Genomic DNA, 7,431 nt, shown 5'->3' on the forward strand with positions numbered 1-7,431 from the left:
AATTACAAAGTAAGTGGAATGGTTGAGTGTGGGAGGGCATTAGGGGTGCAGATTTTAGAAATATTTTATTAGATTTAGGGTTTGGGATTAGATTAGATGAGGGGTAATAAATGATTACTAAGGAGAATGACTGGATCAGGGAACAGAAATTAACTTGTAGGTAGTTCTCTTTGGAATTTAAATGATCCTTGGAGAGAGTCAGTCATTATCTTGAAAAAGGGTCTGTTCAGGTGTGGTTACATTTTCGGTCTTATAGATGTTACCAAAACACCCGAGATTCAGTCTAGGTCCTGTTGCTCCCCTCACAGAAAGCCAATCATTAAGACAATGAGTATTGCCAGGGAAGAAGGCTGTAATCCAGTGCTGCAGCAGAGGAGATGGGAGATCAGTCCCAAATCCAACTCCCTGACTGTCTAAAATTTGGGATTTGTATAGCAAGGAAGAAATGTAACTATGTGTGGAAAAACGGGAATTTCAGGGAGGGGTAAGGAAGAGAAAGTGGTCAACAGGAAGCAGGCAATCATGATTGGTGAGGGGTCTGGCTCCCCTTGTCCAGATGTGATGATCTGGTAAGTTTCAGCTCCTTGATACTGTCTGGGAGGACTGATGGTTTCTTTTCTGAGAAAGCAACTCAGATAAGACAGATGTAATTTTCTCAAGTTTTAAGACCAGGAGGATAAATTTCTATGTTTATTAAAAGGAACCATAAACATCACTTCTATAGGACAATTGGGCAGGTTTCCCAGGGAAGGGAAGGGAAGAAAACTATTGTTCTCCTTGGTGAGTCTGGATCTTAGGCAGGTAAAGGAACTTGAGCCTCTTTGGAAGAGCTGGTGAGGGGTGGGTAGATCAGAGAGACCTTGAGTCTTCTTAGTTCAGGATGTAAAACTGCCATATTTTGGGGAATTGGTTTCTGAGCCTCAACATTACAGACAGGAATGAAAACCAACCTTGTCTGGAGGAGAACTTTCCAAGTTTGGTACAGAGGACTCCCACAGACTATGACGAAGCCATCAACTCACAAACAGGATTACCAAACACACAAGAAGGCAATCACTGTGAGAGTCAGCAGAAACAACTGATTTAGATTTCTCAAATATTTCTAGTATTAGAATTATAATTACATATATATGACATAAAACAGCTGTGTATGAAGTGTTTAAAGAAATAAAGTGTATAATTTAAAAAGTGAGCCTTCAACTAGAAACAGGAATGAACAGAAACATTTTGGAAACAATCCAAAAAGAACCAGGAATTAAAAATATAATGGGGTGACTCACACCTGTAATCCCAGCACTTTGGGAGGCTAAGGCGTGTGGATCCTTTGAGGTCAGGAGTTTGAGACCAGCCCAGTCAACATGGCAAAACCCCATCTCTACTAAAAATACAAAAATTAGCCAGGCATGATGGCACATGAGGCCAAAGGGTGGATCATTTGAGGTCTGTAGTTCAAGACCAGCCTGGCCAACATGGTGAAACCCCATCTCTACTAAAAAAACAAAAATTAGTCAGGTGTGGCAGTGTGCACCTTATAATCCCAGCTGCTCAGGAGGCTGAGGCAGGAGGTTGCAGTGAGCCGAGATTGCACCACTGCACTCCAGCCTCGCCACAGAGCAAGACTTTGTCTCAAAAAAAAAAAAAAAAAAAAAATGAGGTCGGGGGGATGGGGAGGTGGTGGTAAGAACTCAGTGGAGGGATGAACTAGCAGATTAGATAACTCAAGTGAGAATTTGTGCACCAGAAAATATATTTAAATAACTGATCCAGAATGCACAGGGAGAAACAAGGAAATGGAAAATATGAAAAAAAGGTTAAAAGATATGTAAGATAGGATGAGAATGAGACAGGATAGTTCCCTTGACCTTGACCCCCTTTGTGGGCAGGAACTGGAGTGGCTCGTTTCACTCAGCCTGCAGTCTGTGGATGGCTAAGTGTTAACAGCCCAGGCTGACGGCCTTCTGCACCTGCCCTTCTTGACACCCGAATTCTTGAATTCTTGTTCAGAGTCCAGGAAGAATCAGGTCACATAAACTTTTTGAAGGGTAGTGTATATGGAAGATTTTATTGGGTGATAAAAGTGGCTCTCAGCAGGATGGGGAATTGGAAAGGGGATGGTATGGGAAGAAAGTGCTCTTTCTCTGAAGCCATGTCTATCTGTAGTTTCCGATGCTCAGCTGCATGTGTTCCTGATGCTCAGCAGCTTGTATCCCCTACCACTTGCATCAGCTGCTGGGGTTGCTCTTTTTCCTCCTTTTGTTCTGCTAGCTGGTCTGGTATTTATAGGCATAGGACAGGGGGTGGGGTGGGCCAAAAAAGCAATCATTTGGGTGGAAAAATGGGGTCAGCTGCTTTCACTTAGGACTGAGGTTCCAGGCTTGAGGGTGAAGTTTAGCCTGGAGCCCAGCAGTTCTGCATCAAGAAGATTTAACATACACTTAGTTTCAATTAGAAAGATAGTGAGAAAAGAGTAGAGGCAATGTGTAAACAGATAATGGCTGTGAATTTCCCAGAACTGGTGAGAAGCATATACCCACAGATCTTGAAAGCAAAGAAGAAAAAAAAAAATAAGGAAACAGGGAAACAAATTTAAAATATAATTTTTAAAAAATTGCAGAGAAAAAGGAAACTTGAGTCTAAAAATGTAAAATGGCATTATTACTAAAAAAGATTCCAAGTAGTCAAGAGCAATCTATGTCCTGATAAAATTATTAGATTTCAAAAATAATTATTTAAAAGCCAGAGAATAAATCACTTATAATGAGAAAAACAGGTTAATTTCAGATTTCTCCACAGCATTTGTTCTTAGAAGACATTATATATACATACCAATAAAATCCTCCAGCAAAGAGATGTGACCCAGGAATTTTGTATGCAGTCAAACTGTTGCTTAAATATAAAGGTAGGTGGTGTGGTGACTCACATCTCTAATTCTAGCACTTCGGGAGGCTGAGGCAGGAGGATTCCTTGATCCCAGGAGTTCAAAACCAGCCTGGGCAACATGGTGACACCTTGCCCCTACTAAAAATAAAATTAAAAAAAATTTAGCCAGGCATGATGATGCATGCCTATAGTTCCAGCTACCTGGGAGGCTGAGGTGGGAGGATCACTTGAGTGCAGGAGATTGAGGCTGTGGTGAGCCGTGGTTGCACCACTGCACTCCGGCCTGGGTGACACAGTGAGACCCTGTCTCAAAACAAGACAAAACAAACACACACACACACATATTTGTTTATATACATACAAGCCAAACAGTTTTGAAAACACAACATCTTAAGGGTATTGTTTCTGTTAACTCACATGAAGAATCCACCAATGGACAAATGTTGTCAAACCAGAGATGACTAGAAAGCACTGGGTAGATAGCATAAGCACTGCTGGTAAATTGGCTTAAAACTAAAACAAATGTGGGATTGTTGTTATTAAACAGAACAAATATAAACATTAAGAAACATAATATAATTAACAAAAATTGAGAAGTAGTAGAAAAAGGAGGTGGAAGGAAGAAGAAAGCTACTAATTTAATTATTAGCAATTATCAGAATAGGGCATTGATAATAGTGGTTAAAGAAAGAATATCAGGGCCGGGCGCAGTGGCTCATGCCTATAATCCCAGCACTTTGGGAGGCTGAAGCAGGTAGATCACAAGGTCAGGAGATGGAGACCATCCCGGCCAACACGGTAAAACCCCGTCTCTACCAAATACAAAAATTAGCTGGGCATGGTGGTGCACACCTGTAATCCCAGCTACTCAGGAGCATGAGGCAGGAGAATCGCTTGAACCTGGGAGGAGGAGGTTGCAGTGAGCCAAGATCGTGACACTGCGCTCCAGCCTGGGTGACAGAGCGAGACTCCATCTCAAAGGAAAAAAAAAAAAAGAAGATCAGACATTTGACAAAATACAAACATTCATAATTATCAGAAGAAATGGACATACAACAAAAACATCTCACATACGAAAATATTTTTAACTTTGAAACCATGAATTATAACATGAAATAACATGATATAGTCGTGACCAAACATGTCTTTCATATCAAAAATTTTAAACAATTGTAATAATTGTAAATGAGCTTAATTCATCTAGTAAAAGGGGGAAAAGTCAGATAGAACCACAAATCAAAAATAATTCAATACCGTAAAAACAAAGACAAACCTAAAACTAATGGATTCAGAAGGACAGAAAATGAAAAGAAAAAAGATAAATGGGCAAACCTGTACTAGGCTAATGCAAACAAAAGTAATTGTTATCTTAATTTCAAATACGGAGAAAACGAAACTACTGGGGAAAGGGAGGGTCCACTGGGAACCATCCCAGTAACCTGACCACGGCTGGTCTTCGCTGGACACCATGAACCACACTGTCCAAACCTTCTTCTCTCCTGTCAACAGCAGCCAGCACCCCCAAGTATGAGATACTCAAGGAGGAGCACAAGGTGGCTGTGCTGAGGGTGCCCCACAACCCTGCTCCCCCGACGTCCACCGCAGCGAGACCTCCGTGCCCCACCATGTCGTCTGGTCCCTGTTCAACACCCTCTTCAGGAACCCCTGCTGCCTGGGCTTCATAGCATTCGCCTACTCCGTGAAGTCTAGGGACAGGAAGATGGTTGGCGACCTGACTGGGGCCCAGGCCTATGCCTCCACCGCCAAGTGCCTGAACATCTGGGCCCTGATTTTGGGCATCCTCATGACCATTCTGCTCATCGTCATCCCAGTATTGATCTTCCAAGCCCATCGATAGATCAGGAGACATCACTGAGGCCAGGAGACCTGCCCGTGACCAGTATCCCGCGTACTCCACCTTCCATTCCTCACCCTGCCTCCGGAGCCAAGTCCTGTATCAACCCTTTATCCTCACACACTTTTTTACAATGGCATTCAATAAAGTGTACATGTTTCTGGTAAAATAAATAAATAAATTCAAATATGACTGAGTTTGGGGGAAAAAGCGCTAAATGAGACACGGACACTTTATATGCTAAAGGTTGAAATTCACAAAAATAACCCTTATGACTATCTATTTACAAATAACATGGCATTGATATAAGCATAGCCCTTAAAGCAAAAGTTAAGGTGGTGGAGGCCATGGGCTGTTGACCCCCTAAAGGTTTGCTAAAAAATCACTGACATGAAGCAGATTGATGAATAGAAGAAAAAGCATGCAAATTTATTTAACATGCATACACAGGAGCCTTCAGAATGCAGACCCAATTTCCCAGTAAGTAACAGAAACTTATATACCACCTTGAAATTGCAGAAACAATGCAGACCCAATTTCCCAGTAAGTAACAGAAGCTTATATGCCACCTTGAAATTGCAAAAACAATGCGGAGTATGTCCAAAAACAGGTTTTAGTGGCAAGGCAGGTTATGAGAGGAAGAAAGGAAGAGGCTTTGCTAGCAAGGGTGGCCTTGTTGTATAGAGAAGCCTCCCTCAGAGGGAATACATGTTAAATGTTTATTTCCACGCTTTTAAAGGTGCCAGACTGTCAATCTCTCCTGGATCGGGAAAGGAATAGAAAAGGGAGGCATGGCTGCATTAGTGGAGATTCTCTACAGATGCAAATTTTCCCCACAAAGGACAGCTTTGCTAGGCCACTTCCGTTTTCTGACCAAGGGGCAGCCATTTCAAAATATGTCAAAGAAATATATTTGGGGGTAAAATATTTTAATTTCCTTCAAGGTCTACAACAGAAAAGTAGAGGGAAATACATTAATGGTGGGATACTTTAACTCTTCTCAAAAGTATGCAAAAAGCCAAACAAGGGTATAGTGAACTTAAAATTAGTAAGGTAGATATATGTCAAATTCTGTGCTTCTGAAAACAGAAAATACACATTTTTATATTTCAAATAAAAAAAGAAACTTCAATAAATTTCAAAAAGATAAAACAGTACAGCTGGGCACAGTAGCTCAAGCCTGTAATCCCAGCACTTTGGGAGTCCGAGGCAGGTGGATCGCCTGAGGTCAGGAGTTTGAGACTAGCCTGGCCAACATGGTGAAACCCCGTCTTTACTAAGAATACAAAAATTAGCCGGGCAAAGTAGAAGGCACCTGTGATCCCAGCTACTCCGGAGGCTAAGGCAGGAGAATTGTTTGAACCTGGGAGGTGGAGGTTGCAGGGAGACGAGATAGCGCCACTGCACTCCAGTCTGGGTGACAGAGAGAGACTCTGTCTCAAAAAAGAGAGAGAGAGAGAAAAAAAGGATAAAACAGTACAGACAACCTTATCTAGTACCAAGGCAATAAAACTAGAAGACAATAATATAAGGAGGAAACCAAAGCCCCTACATATTTGGAAATAAAATATCTTGGTTTTAAATAGCTCTCGGGCCCAAGAGAAAAATCCAAATGAAATTGCAGACTATCTGAAAAGTAATGATAATAAAAATATTGCATATCAGACTCCATATGATACTGCTGAAGCAGTGTTCAAACATATTTTAAATATCTTTATTACAAGTTATGAACAATGAATTTCTGAAATTCTTTTCGACACTTATCTTAAAGAATATTATATAGAATTACTGTAATCACCTGTTGACTTCTTCCAGCCCATTGCACAGACACAAATCAATTTACTGAGACCTCAGCATTGCAGTAGAGAAAAATTTGACACAAGGCCAGGCACACAGAAGATGGTGTTACTCCTCAAGTCAGTTTCCTTGAAGGCTCAGAGGTTAGGGTTTTTAATGGACAATTTGGTGGGCAGGGAGCTAGGGAATGGGTACTGCTGAGTGGTCAGGGATGAAATCACAGGGGAGTGGAAAACAGTCCTTGTGCACTTAGTCCACTTCTGGTGGAGCCACAGGACCAGTTGAGTCATGAGTCACGAGTCCAGGTGGAGTCAGTCTGCGAAAATCTCAAAAAAAAAAAAAAAAAAATCTCGGGTTTTACAGTAGTGGTGTTATCTATAGGAGCAATTGGAGAAGTCACAAATCTTGTGACCTCTGGCCACAGGACTCCTGAGCAATAAGGGATTGTAGAAACTATGCCTACATTTTAGCAGAACTCAGGCCCCTCCCATAACCCTAATCTTATGGCCTTTCATTAGTTTTACAAAGGCAGTTTCAGACCCTGAACAGGGACTGAATTCATTTTAGGGAAGGATTATTATCATCTTTGCTTCAAAGCTAAACTATATATATATATTTTTTGAGACAGAGTCTCACTCTGTTGCCCCTGAGCTGGAGTGCAGTGGTGCAATCTTGGCTCACTGCAACCTCTGCCTCCTGAGTTAAAGCGATTCTCCTGCCTCAGCCTCCCAAGTCGCTGGGACTATAGGCGTGTGCCACTGTACCCGGCTCATTTTTTGTATTTTTTGTAGAGATGGGGTTTCACCATGTTGGCCAGGCTGGTCTTGAACTCCTGACCTCAAGTGATCTGCCTGCCTCGGCCTCCCAACGTGCTGGGATTACAGGCATGAGCCACCACA

At 41.8% G+C, this 7,431-nt stretch overlaps 1 pseudogene; it reads left to right on the plus strand.

Annotated features, from left to right (window-relative positions):
• Positions 1–4,309: 4,309 nt before the first annotated feature.
• On the plus strand, positions 4,310–4,793 carry LOC129009511 (putative dispanin subfamily A member 2d; annotated as a pseudogene).
• The last annotated feature ends 2,638 nt before the right edge of the window (positions 4,794–7,431 follow it).

This window comes from Pongo pygmaeus, chromosome 10 (genome assembly GCF_028885625.2).
Source record: "Pongo pygmaeus isolate AG05252 chromosome 10, NHGRI_mPonPyg2-v2.0_pri, whole genome shotgun sequence".
In the NCBI taxonomy this organism is placed as follows: Eukaryota; Metazoa; Chordata; class Mammalia; order Primates; family Hominidae; genus Pongo; species Pongo pygmaeus.